This window comes from Vombatus ursinus, unplaced genomic scaffold, assembly GCF_900497805.2.
Source record: "Vombatus ursinus unplaced genomic scaffold, bare-nosed wombat genome assembly UNPS02014791.1, whole genome shotgun sequence".
In the NCBI taxonomy this organism is placed as follows: domain Eukaryota; kingdom Metazoa; phylum Chordata; class Mammalia; order Diprotodontia; family Vombatidae; genus Vombatus; species Vombatus ursinus.
In genome coordinates this window covers 83,029,991-83,050,498 of record NW_020954569.1, presented here as the reverse complement: position 1 = coordinate 83,050,498, position 20,508 = coordinate 83,029,991, and the positions used below count along the sequence as shown (strand labels likewise).

The 20,508-nt window shown below is 39.0% G+C and overlaps 1 pseudogene; it reads right to left on the bottom strand.

Annotated features, from left to right (window-relative positions):
* Positions 1-2,634: 2,634 nt before the first annotated feature.
* LOC114047903 lies at positions 2,635-19,227 on the bottom strand (annotated as a pseudogene).
* Positions 19,228-20,508: the final 1,281 nt, after the last annotated feature.

Sequence of the window (20,508 nt, the reverse complement as noted above, 5' to 3'; positions counted from 1 at the left end):
TTTGTGAATTGGGCTTAAGTGAGGCAATCCAGCAAAGTTTTCAGCCTCATTCTCTCTTCAAAGTCAAGTGGCAAGACAAAAGTCAAGTTGAGTGCTGATGGCCTGAAATACAGCGGATGACTTCGGCATCTTCAGTGTCTGCCTAAGCTTTAAGCACTCCATGGCACCTGTTTCAGTCACTTTCATGGCCATTGGAGCAAATTGTTCTCATCTGCCCATTCCACTGGGGGAGGGGAAGTCTTCACAATCTTGGGATAGACATTCCCCTAACTCACCGAGGGGTTTGAGGTCTGTTGGTTACCCTCAACCTGGTTTAGTCCATCTGCTGAGTCAGTTTTTCTGGGGTATTGGCCACTGCACATGCCACATCTTCTTGGATTCACAGGTGAGATTTAGGTGAAAGGTGTATCCACCAAAAGTGGATGAAGTAGCTAGGTGGTGCAGGGAAGAGAGAATAAGTGGTGCAGTGGAATTAGGGAGACTCATCTTTAGGAGTTCAAATCTGACCTCACACATTTACTAGCCGGTGTGACCCCGGACAAGTCACTTAACCCTTGTTTGCCTCAGTTTCCTCATCTGTAAAACTGAGCTGGAGAAGGAAATGGCAAACCACTCCAGTATCTTTGCCAAGAAAACCCCAAAATGGGGTCATGAAGAGTTGGACATGACTGAATAATAATAACAACCTTGAAGGGTTGTTATAAGGATCAAATGAGATAATACATGTAAAGCCCCTGAAATCTTTAAACTACTATAAATGATTTAGGCTGATCTGGAGGCACTGAGAAAAGAGAAAACTGTTCTTAATGGAAACACCAGAGGGCACTTTTACCATTCAGGAAAAGACCAAGTCTATTTAACGCCTGAAAACATTTCCATTTTGGAGATTCTGTTTTATGTTGACTTTTTTTTAAAAATCTGGACATACATTAAAAACAAAACAAAACAAAACAAAACAAAACAAAACAAAACAAAACAAAACTATCCTTTTCTTGAAAATCCATCTTTTTGAGCTCTCCTAGCCTATCTAGCTTTTTGGCCAGTTGTGATACAGATGTTTGTTTAGGGGTTGGACTCTTGCTGAGCATATACTATGTAAATGGGGCTACTTCAACGTCCTGGATGAGCCAGAGTGTGCATAAAAGATGCTAAACCCAACAGGGCTTGATTATCTTTTGCTGCAGACACCTTACATGTGGTTCTTGTTTCCAGGTGACTGAATCTGTAGGCTCATAGAAAGATGAAAGAGAAAAATGTGTATGGACATGGGGGTTGGGAAAATAGACAAGGGAAGCGGGGAGAAGAGTGATCAAGTCAAAATAACCATCTCTGTTGAATGTGGTGGCTAATACCTATAATCCCTGCTACCTGGAGGCTGAGGCTGAGGCTGACGGATCACTTGAATTTGGGAGGTCTTGAGACAATCTTCACTAAGTTTAGCATTAATAATAATATAAATAATTAATAATAATAATTAACAATAATAAGCTGCTGGTAGCCAGAGACCATGGGGCTACCAAAAGAGGCACAAACCTATACAGGTCAGAAGTAGAGCAGGTCAAAGGTTCTCTGCTGACCAGCATTGGGGTTGAGTTTGTGAGGTGGATTTCCATAGACAGGGAGATCCAGTCTCAAAAACAGAAATAAAACTCTCCTGAGCCAATTTCCCTCCTCTCCCTTTCCTCCATCCACACAAAATGAGTCTGAAGGAGAATTTAGGACTGACTGTTAATGAAATGGTGTCTTCTAGATCTCCCCTCCCCTGAAAATGGATCCAAAAGGGAGACATCTCAGTGTCATTTTTTTTAATCTTAAAAATTTCCGATTACACAGTACCTAGCCTCTTTTTTGATGGACACTGAATGAATTAACTCATTGTGTAGACAGAGTGTTAAACTCAATGTTGATCAAAGCTTCCACTTTCACCTCAGCTCCAATACAATCCCCCCATTTTTCCTCCTCAGTTAAAATTTCCTTTTACATGTGTCCCTAAACACAAGCCCCACTGCAACTCTAGCCAAAACCAATGTTTGCATTTCAGCTTTAGATGAAGATGCTTATACTGAAGCATTGAACCTTTTCCCTTTGGTCTTTGAATTGGGGCATCAGAGGCTAGGTTAACCCACCTTCCTCCCTCATCCGCAGGGTGTACCTAACCATAGGATTAGGAGCCTAAAGTGGTGAGACTAAGAGTTTCCTAGGTTTCCCCTGTCCTGAATGTATCTTCCCTAAACTGTTCGAAATTCTTTACTTCTCTTTTTCAGAAGCTTAAATTTTTTACCTATTAGGAGATTCACAAACATCCCTTTTAAAATGTAAACAAATTTGGGAGAACTCAGGATGATTAGTCATACACATCTTAGTCTAAAGTAGTTTAATCGACTGAGGGAGCTAGGGTTTGAGGAAAGCAGTGAGTAGGAAGGGAAAGGAAGTAATTTTGAATAATGACTTTGGGGATTAGAGACCAGGTGGAGGGACTCAGTGATTAGCTTTGAGCAACCAGATGGCTGCTTAAAGACATTGAGTGCCTAGAGGATAGAGAAAGGTAACAAAAAGGAAGTGATAGAGGTTTGAAGAAAGGATAGCAAAAACTGTGAACAAACCATGGTGGTATATGCCTGAAATTCCTGCTACCAGGGAGGCTGAAGCTAAGGATCTTTGGAGTCCTGGAGTTTTGAGCTGTAGTGGACTGACCAAACAGGGTGTCTGCAACAGGGCTGGCATCAATGTGGTGAACTCCCAGGAGGTGGAGGCCTCCAGACTGCTTTAGGAGGAGGTGAACTGGCCCAATCAGAAGCAGGAGAGGTCAAATGCCGATCAATAGTAGGACCAGCTTGTGAGTAGACACTGCACTTCCAAACTGAGCAAGAGAAGGAGATGTAGTTTTATAGAAAAAAAATACTCTGTGCTAAGATAAGGAGATGTGGTTTTATAGAAAAAAATACTCTGTGCTCAGTAAAGAAGTCATCACATGTCTCCCTACTTTGGGGATCAGTCCAGTCCCTACTTCTGTTCCTGTTTCTCTGCAGGCTTCATTGCTCCATTCCTTCCCAACAGCTCTTGAAGAGAATACTTGGGCTGTGAGTTCTTATATTTGACTCATTCAAATAATGGTACAAGTGCCATTCAAACTCACTTTGTTGGCACACTGTCAGTAAAGATGCAGCTTTAGCTTTCTAAATCCTTCTCCTCCCTAGGCATCCTCTTTGAAATTTCCATAGCAGGAGCATGGAAGTGGCGTGAAGATCTGTGTGCCTTAGGAATGGTTCAAGACACAGCCTGAGTTGTGTCTCGCTCACTTACTCGCTCCTGAGTGAGGTTGGTAACCAGCATGGCATCCTTGGATGATTTGAATGAGCTCACCTAAGTGCAGAAGAAGAGGAAATTAGGGATTAGCTGGTGTGCTTTGTCGGTCCATGAACCAGCGGAAGTATTCCTTTGGGTAAATGATACCCATCTCTAATATCAAAAGTATGACAGTCTGTCATAGGTCCAGACCAAAAGAGACCTCAGAGGCCATCTAGTTTAACCCCTTCATTTTACAGATGAGGAAACTGAGACACAGAGAGATGAAATGACTTTCCCAAAATTATACAGCTATGAAGTAGCCAAGCTGTTTTAAATCTGGTGTTTGGTTGTCCTAGCCATATAGAAAGTCTCTATAGAGAGTTTTATGTAAAGAGATGGAGGGAGAAAAAAAAGACTCCAAGGAAAAGGTCCAAAGATTGAAAATACAACATTATTAAAGATGATGATAAGGTCTTCCTTCTGTTTATATTTTAATAGAGCCCTTGGTCTAATGTGTTGCTAGAGCCATTAGTTCTTTGTGTTAACTTTCAGAGGAATCCTTTAGGCTTTCCCAGATTAGTGTCAACTAGTATATAAATGGTATATAGTCAGGGAATAGTGGTATCTGCTGGCCCCCAAAAGATAGTAGTTCTCTTAAGCACCAGATGATGCCACAAGAGGCCTGTCCTTCTAGCTAGAGGACATAACAGAAAGCTGTATGCAGGGTCATAAAAGACAACAATGAAGAGGAAGAAAATTGCCAGCCAGTACCAAAGCGTGGTTCATAGTTCTTAGTACAGTTTTGACCATCCAAAAGTCACTTGGGGGCAGAAATTTAGGCTGGTGACTCATGAATTGCCCAGAGTGTGAGGAAGTTGTGGCGCTTTTGAGATCCAGCCCCCAAGGAAAACACAGAAAATAGGGAATCAGAAAGTGAATGATAAAGAAAATAAGGGGAGGGGGAATTGAAATTACTGAAGATTCCAGGAAGAAGAAAACTCAAAGACCTTAAACATATCCAGATAAAGCAACAGGGAAAAAAATGACAACAGAAAGAAATACGGCTACCAGATTCATTAAGTGCGTGTAGGCATTTGTGAATATATACAGCAAAACAAAGAAAAATGATCCACACTTGAGGAGACAGAAAGCCCTGTGGAGTGTGAGAACATGAAATCACTACAGACATTCCTGAGTGGTTCAAAAGAGAAATGAGAATGGTGAGAGCTGAATGTATGTCCTGCACAGCAAAAATAAGAGAGATATAAGAGAATCAGTACTGGACTGCTATGGGAAGACCCCCCAGGGCATGGAAGCTCCTTGGAAGCATCTTTCCTTTTGCTGCTATTTGTTTCCCTGGTGCTAGGGACAGTTCCTGGCACGGAGTAGGTGCTTAATAAATGCTTGTTTCTTTCCTTTCTCCTTCCATATAAGACTCTTTCTCTCTCATTACCCCTAAACTAGATTATTGCAGCAGCTTCCTAGTTAACCTCCCTGCCTCAAGCCTCTTCTCATCCTAGACCCGGCTACCAAAAAGATTTTCCTTAACTGTATTTCTGACCGTGTCAACTCTCCATCAACTTCAGTGCCTCTCTGTTGCTTCCGGCATCAAATACAAACTGCCCTTTTTACCTTTACCTTTCACAACCTTACTCCAACCTATCTTTCTGTTCTGATTATACAACAGTCAAACTGGCCCTCTTTCTGTTCCTCACAGGCAGCTAGGTGTTACAGAGAGCACTGGGCCTGGAGTCGGGAAGGCCCGAGTTCAAATGTGACCTTAGATACTACCTATATAACCCTGGGCAAATCACATAACTGCGGCTTGCCTCAGTTTCCTCATCTGGAAAATAGGGATAATAATAATTTTAATAGCAACTACCCCCTCAGAGTTGTCATAAGGATCAAATGAGATAATAATTGTAAAGCACTTTGCAGTGCCTGGCACATAGTAAGCATTATATAAATGATATTGTTAGCTATTATCTCCTGTTTTACACTAGCCATTGTCCATGCCTGGAATATCCTTCCACCTCATAGAATTCCTCTCTTCCTTCAAGATACAATTCAAAGACCACTTTCTTTTTTTTTCTTTCTTTTTTTTGTCTAGGCAATGGGGTTAAGTGACTTGCACAGGGTCACACAGCTAGTAAGTGTTGCGTGTCTGAGGCCGAATTTGAACTCAGGTCCTCCTGAATCCAGAGCCGGTGCTCTATCCACCATGCCACCTAGCTGCCTCTAAAGACAACTTTCTATATGAAGCCTTTCCTGATTCTCCTTCCAAATTGCTAAGTATTAATTCTCCCAAACTAGCTTATATTTAGTAACTTTGTGTTTATTATCTTTATACTTATTCTATATTTACTTATATGTGCATTTTTGTCTCTCCAATTAGAATGTAAGCTCCTTGAGAGGAGAGATTGTTTAATTCTTTTTACTTCTATCTTCAGTGCCTAGAACTGATAGGGCCTGTTGATTGTTGCTGAGTGCATGCCACTCTTTGATTTTCTTCTTCTTTTTACAATAGTTTCTTTGATATATCATATAATGCTTGTAAGTATAGTATTGGCGCTATTGTGCTAGGCTGTCCAATTAAAAGATTTTTGTAGGCTTTCTGGGTAAGGGCTTGAGCCAGGAGTGTGCACTAAGACCCTACTGTTCATCCCCCCCCATCTACAAAATACAACATAATCTGGACCTTTTCTTCCATCAGCATCTTTGACACCACCAAATTTTTGGACAAGGAAGTCCCTTGACGTAGCAGTTGTTTAGGGAGAGTAATCTGGTGATGATGTTCAGGTTGGATTGAGTGGAGACACAGAGAGGAATATTCCAAGGTTTCTATGGTCATATAGACATGACAAATGTAATCCTACACTAGGGCAGTGACAATAAAGATGGACAGGAAAGGGTAAATAGGAAGGACATTTTGAAGAACAAATCTAGATATCTTCTTCCTACACTTAATATTACAGAGTGCAAACAAATAATAAGAGCTTAAAAAAAAAAAGAGGTCAGTCACAGGAAGCTAATCTAAGGATTCCAGAAATTTCTTAAGGTACTTAGACTTTTCCTAACCTAGAGGTGGTGTGGTATAGTAGAGAGCTTGGCCTGGAGTCAGGAAGACCAAGGTTCAAACCTGCTCTCCGACACTAGCTGTGTAGCCCTGGGTAAATCACTTAACTTCTCTGGGCCTCAGTTTCCTCATCTGTAAAATAAAGAAGTTGGACTTGACCTCTAAGGCTTATTCCAGCTGTAAATTTATGCTCCTTTGGGAATGTCTGACATTCTTCCAGGAAAGGTGGTTTGTTTACTGAAAATGACAGCCTGCTGGCCATCATTCTTCCAATACCCATCTGTGCTTGTTTTCCAATATCCCCCTCTACTAAAATATGTTGTTTTATTAAAAATTAGTAGAAAAGGTTGACTATCAGTCCTTATCCCAGAATGGCAGATGGTGCTGATCTCACTCTATCTCTGCCCAGGGCCATTCCAGACTGAGCTTCTCAGTTGATGGGAGCAGCTGTGTGATGTGCTATAGCTGGAATGTTTTCTTTTTTTATGTGGGAAGGGTCTTGTGTGCAGGACAAGGCAGACAGGGGAGCCAAGTGGCTTTTACAAAATCCTAGGGCTTTTACTGGCACAGATGGTACCCTGGAAATTAGTAAAGGCTTTCCCATAGGTCTGTATCTCTCCTTCCCTTTTTCCCATTCAGGGCAGGATTCTCAATTCTTGGTGGCTGCACTCAGATGGTGAGGATTCCCTGTTGCTAGGAAAAGAACTGGACAACTTAAGGAAGAAAGAATAGTGGTATGGATATTAATTGAAAGTCTGGGTGCTTTAACTATAAATTCTATGAAGTACCCCATGCCTTCTGTTCATTACAAAACAAATAGATCACTAGTGAAAAAAGAAGGGTATTCTCAGCAATGCAAGGATCTAAGACATCCCCAAAGGTCTCATGATGGAAAATGCTATCCACATCCAAAGAAAGAACTATGGAGTTTGAATGCAGATCAAAGCATACTATTTGCTATTTTTTTCTTCTGTTTTGTTTTGTTTTCTCTTTCTTGTGGTTCCTCCTATTGGTTCTAATTCTTCCTTATAATATCACTAATGTGAAAAAATGTTTAAAAGGAATGTATATGTATAGCCTTTATCAGATTGTGCACCGTCTTGAGGAGAGAGGTGAGAAGGGAGGGGGAGAAAAAATTAAAACTCAAAAACTTATGGAAGTGATTGTTGATAAAATAAATTAATAAAATAAGAAAAGAAAAGAAGGGTAGAAGGAGGGAAATTACCAGCAATTCAAGGACTAATTGGATACACAGGCATGCACACACATATACATATATATAATATATATATACATATATATGTATATATACAGAAATATATATGTATATATAAACAAATACACAAATGAGTATATGTACATATGTACACATAATATATGCATATGTGTGTGCATATATGTGTTTGCTTATACCCACATAAACACATGCACATCTAAGGAGAAAGAGACCAGAAAAGACTCATAGTTGTTTATTCTTTTCTTGAAGATGACCAGGAGTAGACTGCATACCCTTCTTTAATTATTCGTAAAGGGGTTTTATATCCCTGTCAGCTCCAAAGTCCTTCCTGATGTTCAAATACCATCTCCTTTAATTTCAGTTCATTTCCTCCTGTCCAGTCTTCCATGGACAACTCTTCATCAACTTTACCATAAAAACCTTTACTAATATAGGGATAGGAGGTGGACAGTCTGCCTGACTGAAAATCAGTTTCCTAGCGCTAGTAGATCCAGCTGCAAAATGATTTGTTTTGCATTAGCAGGTAGAAGCAAATGCCCTAGCCCAATGGAAAGTCTCAAGTTTCTAGCATAGAGTAACCCAGTATGCTGCATATTTGCCCTTTATGTGTAAGGCAAAATGATTCTTCCAGATGCTTCTGCAAAAGCTGGAGTTGTCTCAAAGCAAGCAACTCTCTGAGATGGGTTTGACAAGGTTTTTGGGTACAGAAACTCACCTGCTGGTTAGCACTTGACCTATGATCAATCACTCAATAAACAAACATTTATTAAGAGCCTACTGCGTGCCAGGCACTGTGCTAGGATCTGAGGGATACAAAGGTAAAGAAAAGAGAAACAATCCCTATCTCAAGGACTAAGGGAGCAACTAGATGTAGGTGGAGACGCCTCAAAATCAGACCTTCCTCAAAAAATCAAACTTCTGGCTATAGTTCAAGTGCTTTGGCCGTTGCTACATCACAGTAAAACAACTGGGTATAAAGAGTTTAATACAGGTCTCCTAGAATGGGGTAAGTCTTCAACGCAGAGTGGACCCATATGGCTGGGAGCTAGGACCATCTTTGTGGCCCATTTGGAAAATCACATTTTATAATTCCATTAAACAAATGTTTACCAAGTACCTACTATATGCAAGGCATGGTGCTTGGTATACAAAGAAGAAAATAAAAACATGGCCCCTGCCTTCAAAGAGAGCTCCTCAAGGAACTTATGTGTTACTGGAGGGATTCAGCATGTACACAATGAGGTAGCCTACAAGGAAAATTGAGGTAGTAATGAGTATTAATAACTATAGGTGGGGGCAAAGGAATGAAGAGGGCTTCCTAGAAGAGGTGGTGCCTGAGCTGAGCCTTAAAGGATGACAAGGATAGCAAAAAACTGAGTTGAGAAGGGAGTAATTTTTTTAAGGCAATTGGAGTTCAGTGACTTGCCCAGGGTCACACAGCTAAGTGTCTGAGGCCAGATTTGAACTTAGGTCCTATAAGCTTCAGGGCACCACCTAGCTGCCCTAAGAAGGGAGTGATTTTCAGACTTAGGTAATGGCTTTGGGAAAGGCATAGAGGCAGGAGACTTAATATGGAGCCATCCGATGTGGCTAGAATGACAAGGCAATAAAGAGGAGTAGTACAAAATAACCTGGAAAGGTAGGTAGGCCAGATTGTGGCTAGTTCACCATAGCCTTAGAGCCCTTATGGTTTCACTGCCTACTAGCTAACCTTAGCCTCAGAATTACATATTACAGGAACACAGAATCCCAGCATTGTACAGGATCTCAGTAACCATCTTGACACAGTAAAAGGGGCCCTGAAACTAGACTCAAAGGACCTGAGTTCAGATCCTGCTTATGATGCCATCTGTGTAATCTTGGGCAAGTCACTTAAACTCTCCCTCCCCCCCTCCCCCCACACACTCTGGTCTTCAGGTTTCTTATATTAGATAGTCTTTGGGATCCTTTCTGGGTCTAGATCTATAATCCCACGATCCTAGAATTTGGTGCAATCCATTTTTCAAAAAGAATTCTCATTACAAAATATTTAGCAGGTGGTCCCTCAATCTTTGCTTGAAGACATCTAGTGAGGGGAAAACTACTATCTCACAAGTCCAGCCCACATCCATCCATCCATCCATCTATCCATTTATTTTTCTATCGATCTGTCTATCTCTCTCTCTAGATATAATATGTATACACACATATAATATTTACATATGTATATGTGTGTACATATACACATATATTACATGAACATTATATTATATCAATATGTAATATTAACAATTATCAATGTAATAATATACATATATAATGCTAATATTATATATACTAATATGATAATATTATACTAATTTTATATATAAAATTAGTTGTACAATCTGAATGGTGGGAATAGTTGAGGATAATAAGAGAGCCTCAACTACCCAGTATCTTTGTCTCCCCAGCCCTAACCCACCAGACAATTGCTCACCTCTCAGCTTACGTGGTGTTCTCAACAAAGGTCATTACTGAAAAGAACCATCAAATGGACTCTGTCCCTTGGCACCTATTTTTAATATTTTTTCTTATCCCCTAGGAGTTTATTGAATACACTAGATTATAAGTACCATCTCTTATATGAGGTACTACAAGATGAATTAGCTTTGTCAAACAGTCCTTTCATATAGAATTTCTAGCCCATAGATCTAGAGTTTGAAGGTGCATCCACAAGAATTTGTTAAGCACCTACTCTGTAACCAGGAACTGTGTTATGTAGGAAGAGTTGCTCTAATCTTATCTCTCCATTTTGAAAGTTGGAGAAACCAGCTGGCTGAATGAGCCTTTGTCTGCGGGCGCTGAGGACCTTCTGGGGAGGAGCGGAGCCTCGGGAGCCTCAGGAGATGGGCAGCATACCCTTCAACAAACTCAGACGTTTTTCCAGTGCTGGAGTAACAAAGGATTTCCAAGTTTCTTCTGGCCCCTAAGACTGCGGCACATAGCAAGCTTCACTGAGTTTTTATGTTGAGGGGTTGAGGAAAGACCCTCTGATGAAGGAAGAACCACTATTCTGGTGTAGGCCACTTCTTCTGGGCTTCTTCAGAGCCACTCCAGAGTTGGATTCTTCCAGCGTCCTTTTAAAGTTAGCTGAAAGGGCTTTCAGTTGGCCAGGAGTTGATTTCTTTAAGTTTTTTTGGTCCACTCTTGGGTTTGCTGAATTAGAAGAGGAAAGGCCAACTGTGAGGCTGTTGCTATTATTCAAAGAGTCATGTATCCTCAAAGTCAGGCCTTTCAAGTAGTTTTCCTCTAATGTCTCTGGGTCCTTGCTGCTACAGACTGGACACTACCCCGAGCTTTCTCAGTTGGTAACTCTAAATATTTCTCTGAGAAGGCATTACTAAGAACAAGGGCAGGGATATGGTCCTTAGAGCTCAATTACAGCGATGCATCCTCTTCCAAAAACTGAAAAAGAAGGAGAACCACATCAGAAATGATTTATGCTGTAGATTAATCAATTCCTGGTTTGTGGCAGTAGAGTCCTATAGTTATTACAATAAGGCAAATAAAGATACATAAAACTATTTAAAACACTTTCACAACAAACCAAGTTTAACCTGTCAAACAGATGCTATGGCTGTCTCTATGGAGTCCTCCTAGACTTTCTTTGGAATTCTTGAATGTACACATTTCTTCAGACAAATTTAAGATAGTCTTATTGTAGTATAGTTGTCCTCCAAGCCTGGGAGTGTATATAGTTTCACTGATGGACAGTCTAATAATATTTCATGGAAGGGAAAGCACAATTAACAATTTATCTAAAGCACGTCAGATGGACACAGCTATTTTGTGTTATCCTATAGTAAACCAAAGAACGGCTTTTAAAGAAGACTTCAAATAGATTAAATAGAAATCTTACATGCAAGCAAACTATTCTGTTAGCTCAAGTCTCAGTCACTGTTTCTGAAAATCAAGAAAATAAAGAGCATTAAATTGCTTAACTTTTTACTCTTATTCATGCCAAAAACAGAGGCTAATAAACTTCCACAATGAATCAATTCTAATTTTAAAATCTCAAGGGTTGTGGAATGATATGCACACTGACACATTATTGGTGAAGCAGTGAAATGGTACAACCACACTGGAAACCAGTTTGGAATTATGTAAATAAAGTGACTAAAATGTTCATATCCTTTGAATCAGAGACTCCATTACTGGGCTTATACCCCAAGGAACCATTGATAAGAAGAATATCCCCATATACATCAAAATATTTATAGCAGCACTTTTTGTGACAGCAAAAAAACTAGAAACCAAATTAGATGTTTATCAATTGGGGAATGGCTAAACAAATTATGGTACATGAATGTAATGGAATACTACTGTGTGGTAAGAAATTATGTGTATAATGAATACAGAAGATCATGGAAATGATCTTTATGAAATGATGCAGAGTAAAGTAAAGAAAGAGAAGAAAAACCGACATATACAAAATAACTACAACAATGCAAATGGAAAGAAGTACACACCAAAAAATCAAAAGTAAAGGTAACAAAATTATGAAGAACAATCAGGACTAAATATCTAAACGAGATAAAATGAAAAACACTCACAACCCAATCCTTCTTCATGGAGGTGGAAGCTACATGTACATTTTTGGACTTTTTCAACGTTATTGATCAGCTGTGCTGATTTTTTTTCCTCTCTAAAAAACACTTTGTCATATGGGATAGCTCTCAGGGAGGGAGAGGGGAAGGGATACTTGGGATAACTATGATGATGTAAGAAACAAAAACAGCAATAAAAATCTATTAAAAAAAAAGAAAGTTGGAGAAACTGACCCAAGGAGATTAAATGACTTGTGTAAGTCTAACAGGTGGTATCAGAGGCAGAATTTGAAATTTGGACCTCTAACTCCAGATCCATTATTCTTTCGACTGTGCAGAACTAGTCCTTGAGGTTGCTGAAATTCCATCCCTAAAGAGTAGAATGGTGGATGCATTAGATCAAGGCCTGCATCTGAGTAGCTGGATATAATGATCACTAACCACATGGAACACCAGTCAGCTGCCAAGACAGGCTAGACAGTTCCCACCAACTGCTCAGATCCACTGAATAGATTTCCTTGTTATATCATGTCTACTGGGGAAAAAAAATCCTTTCATACTCATCAACTCTCACCCTTTCTCCATCCATCACATAGGGATGTCCCTGAAATATTTCAGTTTCAGTAAATTATCCCATATGTGTGAACAACTGCAAGAATAAGAAACAGCTGCAAGCCACAGAACAATGATAAATCTTTATCTTTGAGTTATCCAATCTAAGAAGCTCAGGGTTTCTCAGGAACTAAGTCATAGGCCTGTCTAGCATTCCATGGCCTGTGGAAGCAAACACCCAAACCCATCAGTTTGACTTAAGACCCTCAACACCTGAAGTAATTCAACAATAACAACAACAAAATCAGGTAACCATGTTGAGCGTTGTGTTAATACAATATGTATTTGCTTAACTCCATTCCTCATTTCTCAATGTAGCATAACATTAATTATCCCAGAGGCTATAGGATCACACATTTAGAACTCGAAAGGGGACTTAAAAGGTTATACAGTCCCACCCTTTTATGTTACAGATGAGAAACAGAGGCCCTTGACCAATTACACAGGTAGTAGGTGGCAGAGTCAGGATTTAAACCCAAATCCCCTGACTTCAAATACAGTGCTCTTTTTGTTATACCATGAAGTTTCTTACATACAAGTAGTATACAGTATATGTACAGGTATGGTTCACACACATATAAAACTGGGAAGAGGGTGAGGTCTTTATTGTCTGTTCACCCAGGAGGCCAAGTTTTCAACGTATGTGAAGGGTACAGACTCACTGTCACTGCCCTGTCCCAATTTTTTATTGTTACCAGAGCCCAGACTGCTCCTGAGGATAGGGGAGAATATGTTGATCTCCCTTGCTCTTCTCTTGGCTACACAGAGGCCAGTAATGATACTGTCCTGTGGTGGAAACAGTAATGGCTTGACTCAGAGGACTGAGGAGGGAGTGCTCCAAAGAGTCTTGCCTCTTTATTAGATGGTAACTGGAAGTTAATTCAACTCTCTGGGTCTGTTTCCTCATTTGCAAAGTGATGGAGTTGGACTAGGTGCCCTCAAAGGTCTTTTCCAGTTCTAAATTTATGATCCTGTGATTCCTGTGGAGCAGCAGAAACCGCAGCAGACTGGGAATGCAAAGACCCAAATTCTTGCCTTGGTGGATCATAGCTGGAACAGATCTCAGATGCCATCTCCTCCAAGCTATACCTGAAATGAAAAAATAATTTTTTAAACAGTTGAGCAAAACAAACCCATAACAACCACCACATCTGTCAGGATATTTAATGTTTCACTTCCATAATCCCTCACTACTGCAATGGAAAGTGGAATTTGAAAAGCTTTTTAAAAAATAAAGATTATTTTATTAACAGCGTTTTTAAAGCTCTAGGAGAAGATTGGAATTAAACAGATGTCTCAGGCGAGTCAGGAGACTTGTGACCAGAAGTGATTCTTCTTAATCTCCTAAACATGATTCTGACTCCTTTGATTTGGGTGGGCAAACTTAAATGATAATCTTGGGGAGAAGGGAGGAGAAGATTTAGGGGAGGCATGAGGGCAGGAGGAAGTAGACTTGTTTTGCAGAATGAGGACCAGTAAGTGAAAGCTGCTGAAAGATTTCGATTTCGTGGAAGGAAAACTTGCTAATGCTTTGTGCTATCCAAAAAATCGGAATGGGCTACCTTGAGAGGTCATGGGGTCCCCTTCCACTACAGGTCTTTAGGCAAGGACCCGATTCTGCTTATTGGGAGTCATCAAGGAGTCATAGTTCAAATATAGGTTGGACTTGATGATATCCATGCTCTGTTCCAACCATGACTCACCCAAGATTACCTAGATATGTTCCAGAGTCAGGGCAAGAATGGAAGTCTTTTAATTCGCAGTCTGCTGCAGTTTCCATTATGCCAGTGATCATAAGAACATAAATTTAGAGTTGGAAGGGACCAGAGAGGCCATCTAATCCAACCTAGTCATTTTACAGCTGAGGAAACTGAAGCCCATAGAGGTGAACTGACTTGCCCAAAGTAATATAGCAAGTGTCAGAGAAGGGATTTGAACCCCAAATCTCCAATTTTAAGTTTAGCACTCTTTCCCCTGAATCACATAGCCTTTATAGGGAATTCTGAAGAGAATCTGACTTGTTAATTCATCAGGATTTTTAAAATGTGTTTGCTATGTTATTATAGTGCCTACCTACAGCCAAGGTATCTGTGGTCTTTCAATGATTTGGTGTCTGGGTATTGGCTAAACTCTTAGAAAACTTTAGCTCAGAGTTGTTTGTTTACTCATTTGTTTTTATTTCAAGATATAGTAACCAAGAGAGAAGATGAAGTTGGCAGAGGTGGTAGGGAAGGAGTTAAATTTGAAGTAGGAGATAGAGGGAAATCAGACATTTTATTGAGATAAATAGGTAGTTCAAAATACAATTTCAATTTTTATTATTTTTTTGCTTTTGTACTACATTCATTTGCAAATATGTCTCTTTCCTTCCCCTACCTAGTAAGCTTTTCCTTGTAACAAAGATTGAAGATGGGAAAAAAAGAAACAAATAAAAATATAGGAGCAAAACCAATCCATTATACCCCCCCAAAAAAATTCTGGCAGGATATGCAATATTCTGCATCTATAATCTCCTACCTCTGCAATGCAAAGTACAGTTATTAAAAAATCTCAATAAATATTACCTTTTTTTATTTATAAAATTTATTTAATATTTTTATTTTCCCCCAATTACATGCAAAAATAATTTTAACATTTGTTTCTTGAAATTTGAGTCCCAGAGGGAGAAAAATTTGGAATTCAAAATCTTGTAAAAATCAATGCTAAAAATTGTCTTGACATGTAATTGGGAAAAAATAAAATACTATTAAAATGTGACTAATATGGAAATATGTTTTGCAGGACAGCACATGTATAACCTATGTCAAATTGTCTACCATTTTAGAAAGAGGGGAGAGGAGGGACAGAGAGAAAAATTTGGAACTCAAAATCTTGTAAAAATGAATGCTGAAAGTTGTCTTGACATGTAATTGAGAAAAAATAAAATACTATTAAAAATTTGAGCTCCAAATTTTCTGCCTTCCTTTGAAGGGAGAAAGCAAACAATTTGACATAGATTATATTGTGCAGTCATACAAAACATACAAAAATATTAGTCATGTGAATGAAAACAGAACAAAAAAAATCTCCAAGAAAAATAAAGTTTAAAAAAGTATTCTTCAATTTGTATTCAGCCTCCATCAATTCTTTCTATGGAAATGGATAACTTTTTTCATTATAAGTCCTTAGGAACTGTCTTAGATCATTGTATTGCTGAGAATAGCCAAGTCATTCACAGCTGATCATCATATAATATTGCTGTTACTGTGGACACTGTTCTCCTGGTTCTGCTCGCTTCACTTTTCATCAGTTCAAGTAAGTCTTCCCAGGTTTTTCTGAGAGCATCCTGCTTGTCATTTTTTTGTAGAACATTAGTATTCCATTGAAATCATATACAAAACTTGGTCAGCCATTCCCCAATTGATGGGTATCACCTCAATTTCCAATTCTTTGCCACCACTAAAAGAGCTGCTATAAATATTTTTTGTACATGTAAGTCCTTTTCCTTTTTTTTTTTTTAAAGACTCTTTGGGATACAGACCAAGTAATGATTTTGCTGAGTCAAAAGGTATGCATGGTTTATAGCCCTTTGGACATAGTTCCAAATTGCTCTACAGTATGGTTGAATTGGTTCACAACTCCACCAATGCATTACTGTCTCATTGTCCTTGTATCACCTCCAATATTTGTCATTTTCCTTTTATGTCATATTAGCCAATCTGATAGTCGTGAGGTGCTCAGAGTTGTTTTAATTTGTATTTTTCTAAGTGATTTAGAACATTTTTTCATATGATTACAGATAGGTTTGATTTCTTTGAAAACTGCCTGTTTATATCCTTTGACCCCATTTATCAATTGGGAAATGACTTGCATTCTTATGCATTTGACTCAGTTCTCTATATATTTGAGAAATGAGGCCCTTATCACAGATACTTCCTGTAAATTTTTTTTCACAGTCATGATTACTGTGTATTTCCTTTCATCCTATTTTCCCCATTTATCCTATTATCTCTCTCTCTTTTCACCTGTCCAATCTCAAAAGTGTTTTGCTTCTGACTACTACCTCCCCCAATTTGCCCTCCTTTCTATTAGCACCCCCTTCTTTTATCCTTTCCCCTTCCTACTTTCCTGTAAGCTAAGATAGATTTTTAGACCCAATTGAGTGTGTATGTTATTCCCTCTTTGAACCAATTCCAATGAGAGTAAGGTTTAAGTGCTCCCATACAGCTTCCCCATCTCCCCCTTCACAGTAAAATCTCTTCTGTGCCTTTTTTATATGAGATAATTTTTATATGAGACAATTTGCTCTATTCTACCTCTCTTCCTCCTTCTCCCAGTGCATTGCTCTTTCTCCTTTAATTTTTTTTAGATATCATCCCATCATATTCAACTTACACCTGTGCCTTCTGTCTATGTATACTCCTTCTAACTACCCAAATAATGAGAAAGTTCTTAGGCATCACAAGTATCATCTTCCCATGAAAGAATTTAAACAGTTTAACCTTATTGAATTCCTCATGTTTTCTCTCTGCTGTTTACCTTTTCGTGCTTCTCTTGAGTCTTGTATTTGAAAATCACATTTTCTATTCAGCTCTGGTCTTTTCATCAGGAATGCTTGAAAGTCCTCTATTTCATTGCATATCCATTCCCCCCCGCCCAAGAAGGATTATACTTAGTTTTGCTGGTTAGGTAATTCTTGATTATAATCCTAACCCTTTTGCCCTACAGAATACATATTCTAAGCCCTCCAATCTTTTAATGTAAAAGCTATCAAATCTTGTTATCCTGACTGTGGCTCCATGATATTTGAATTGTTTCCTTCTGGCTGCTTGCAATATTTTTTCCTTGACTTGGGAGCCCTGGAATTTGTCTATAATATTCCTGGGAGTTTTCATTTTGAGATCTCTTTCAGACATGATCAGTGGATTCTTTCAATTTCTATTTCACCCTCTGATTCTAGAATATCAGAGCAGTTTGCCTCAATGGTTTCTTAAAAGATGATTCCTGGTTCTTTTTTTTTTTTTATTTTGATCATGGCTTTCAGATAGTCCAATAATTCTTAAATTATTTCTTTTTGATCTATTTCCCAGGTCAATTGTTTTTCAAATGAGATGTTTTATATTTTCTTCTATTTTTTCATTCTTTTGATTTTATTTTATTGCTTATTTTTTTAACTCCAGTACTTTTAATGCATCATCATTAAACAATTTGCTGTAAATGGGCACAGAAATTGTTTTTTCTAGTTGTACTGGTGTCAAAAGAGAGAGGAGTCTTCCTGGAGCCCCTGGAAAAGGTCCTTCTCGATATAAGGTCAGATTACATAAGTCACTAAATCAACAGAGAAATCCAAACTTTATCTTTAAACAAATCATCCTGTTTCAGGACTTAATTTCGAAAGAACAATGTGAAGTCATCAAGGATCTCACCAAGTCCTGGCCCTCCCCAGGAAGTTGTTTAGATAAGAAATAACAGCCAGCTGGCAAGGTTTTTGCCTTTTGTAATTCCTCCTTTCTACTTCCCAACCCTCTGAAAGAAGAAAAGAAAAGGAGCCAGAAAGAACAACATCATCTTCTCTTCTGCCATTGCTTCTTCCCTTTGCCTTTTGCCCCCTTGCTGTCATCTTTGTCGTTCTTAGGTATCTTGAAATTGCTCAGTTCTCTCTGTACCATGGTGCCTCTCCACCGGGCCTGAAGCTTTATGATGCTCTTCAGTTCCAGGGCATCCTGATCTATCTTCTTCCTGGCCTTCTCCTTTTCTAGACAATCCTCAATAATGACCTGCTCAAACTTTCTTAACTGTTTTGCAAGATGCTGCAAGGTTGCCAAGTCACTGGCCTTTGTAGACTTAAGACTATTCAGTTCATTCTGTTTCATTTCTGTATCTTTATCATACTTCTCCATTTAGTTCTCTAACTTCTCTTCCAGTTTCTGTTCTTTCTTGAGGAAGCTTTCAATTTCTAGGTGGACCCAAACCTCTTCATCAGTTTTAAGTCTCAGTTCGTCAATCTCTTCCAGCAAGACCTCTTCATTTTTGTTGCATTTTTTCTGGGTCTAGGCAATCTGTAGGTCAGTGTTTTTCTTCACATATCAGCTCTCTATATTAGTTTTTGCCTTCAACTCTTGCAGCTGGTCCTTGAGATTTGTGATATATTCATTCCAACTACTTCTGTTTTCCTAGGTCCATGTGGCTGCTTATGGTTTCCCCTTCCTCAGCTTTGTGCATCCATTGCATCTATATTATTTTATTGCTTATTGATGTCTCATAAAGTCATTAGCTTCTACTTGCCCAATTCTAATTTTTAAAGAATTATTTTCTTCATTAAACTTTTATGCCTCCTTTTCCATTTGGCCAATTCTATTTTTTAAGGAGTTCTTTTCTTTAGTGAATTTTTGTACATCTTTTTTGATGTGGCCAATTCTGCTTTTTAAGATGTTCTCTTTATTGGACTTTTGTACCTCCTTTACCATTTAGCCTACTTTGTTTTTTAAGGTGTTATTTTCTTCAACATTTTTTGTACCTCCTTTACCAGGCTGTTGACTCTTTTTTCATGATTTTCTTGCATCACTATAGTTTCTTTTCCCAATTTTTTCCCTCCCCCTCTTTTATTTGATTTTAAAAATCCTTTTTGAGCTCTTCCAGGACCTGAGACCAACTCACATTTTCCTTTGAGGTTTTGGATGTAGCATTTTTGAGTTTGTTGTTTTCTGAGTTTGTGTTTTGATCTTCCCTGTCACCACAGTAACTTTCTATGGTCAGGATTTTTTTTCTTTGCTCATTTTCCCAGCCTATTTCTTGACTTTTAGCTTTATGTTAAAGTTTGACTCTGTTCCTGAGGTGGAGGGGGCACTGTCCCAAGCTTCAGGTTTTTTGTGCAGCTGTTTTCAGAGCTAGTTCTTAAGGTCTGTAAATTTTTAGTTCTTCCAAAGTGTTATGATCTAAGGAGAGATGTGCTTACTACTATCCTGGCCTGTGCTCTGGTCTGTGAGTGACCACAAGCACTCTTTTTCACCCTATAACTGTAACCAGGATCCCTGCTCCCCTGTAGCCACAAGCTCTGGTGTGCTAGTGCTCCTCCTTGCCCTGGGACTGCAACACTGATTTGAGTATGAGTAATACAATAGAGTCCTGCACCCAGTGCCAGCAAAAGGATGCCTATAATCACCACTTGTCTAACCATCTTACCATCTGTGGGTTGAGAGCTCCAGAAGTAGCTGCTGTCCCAGCCACCACTGATTCAGTCACCCTCAAGGCCCACTACTTTTTCTTGTGCCTTGGCCTATACTGACACAGCCTGTGCTAGGATGTGTTCCACTCTCACCCTGGTGCAACAGACCCTTACTGCCAATCTTCTAAGTTGTCTCAGGCTGGAAAATTATTTCACCCTATCCTTTTGTGGGTTCTGTCACTTCAGAATTTGTTTTGAGGCATTATTTAAAGTTGTTTGGGGGGGATTTGGGAAAACTCAGGTGAGTCCCTGCCTTTTCTCCACCATCTTGACTCTGCACCTAAAGATGAACTTATTAATTGAATTTTCAAAAACTCTGAGAACATATCGATGTTAACGTGATGTCTTCTGTCACAACAAACATCTTGGGATCATTAAAAGCATTATACAATTTCTCAAATTCTAAATAGACTACTTTCCATTTCATATTTAGTTCTTAACCTAGCTCACTGTCTAACTACAGTGCCTGTATACATTTGCTGATGGACTTATTCACTGGGTTATCTGTTTAACTACAAGTCAC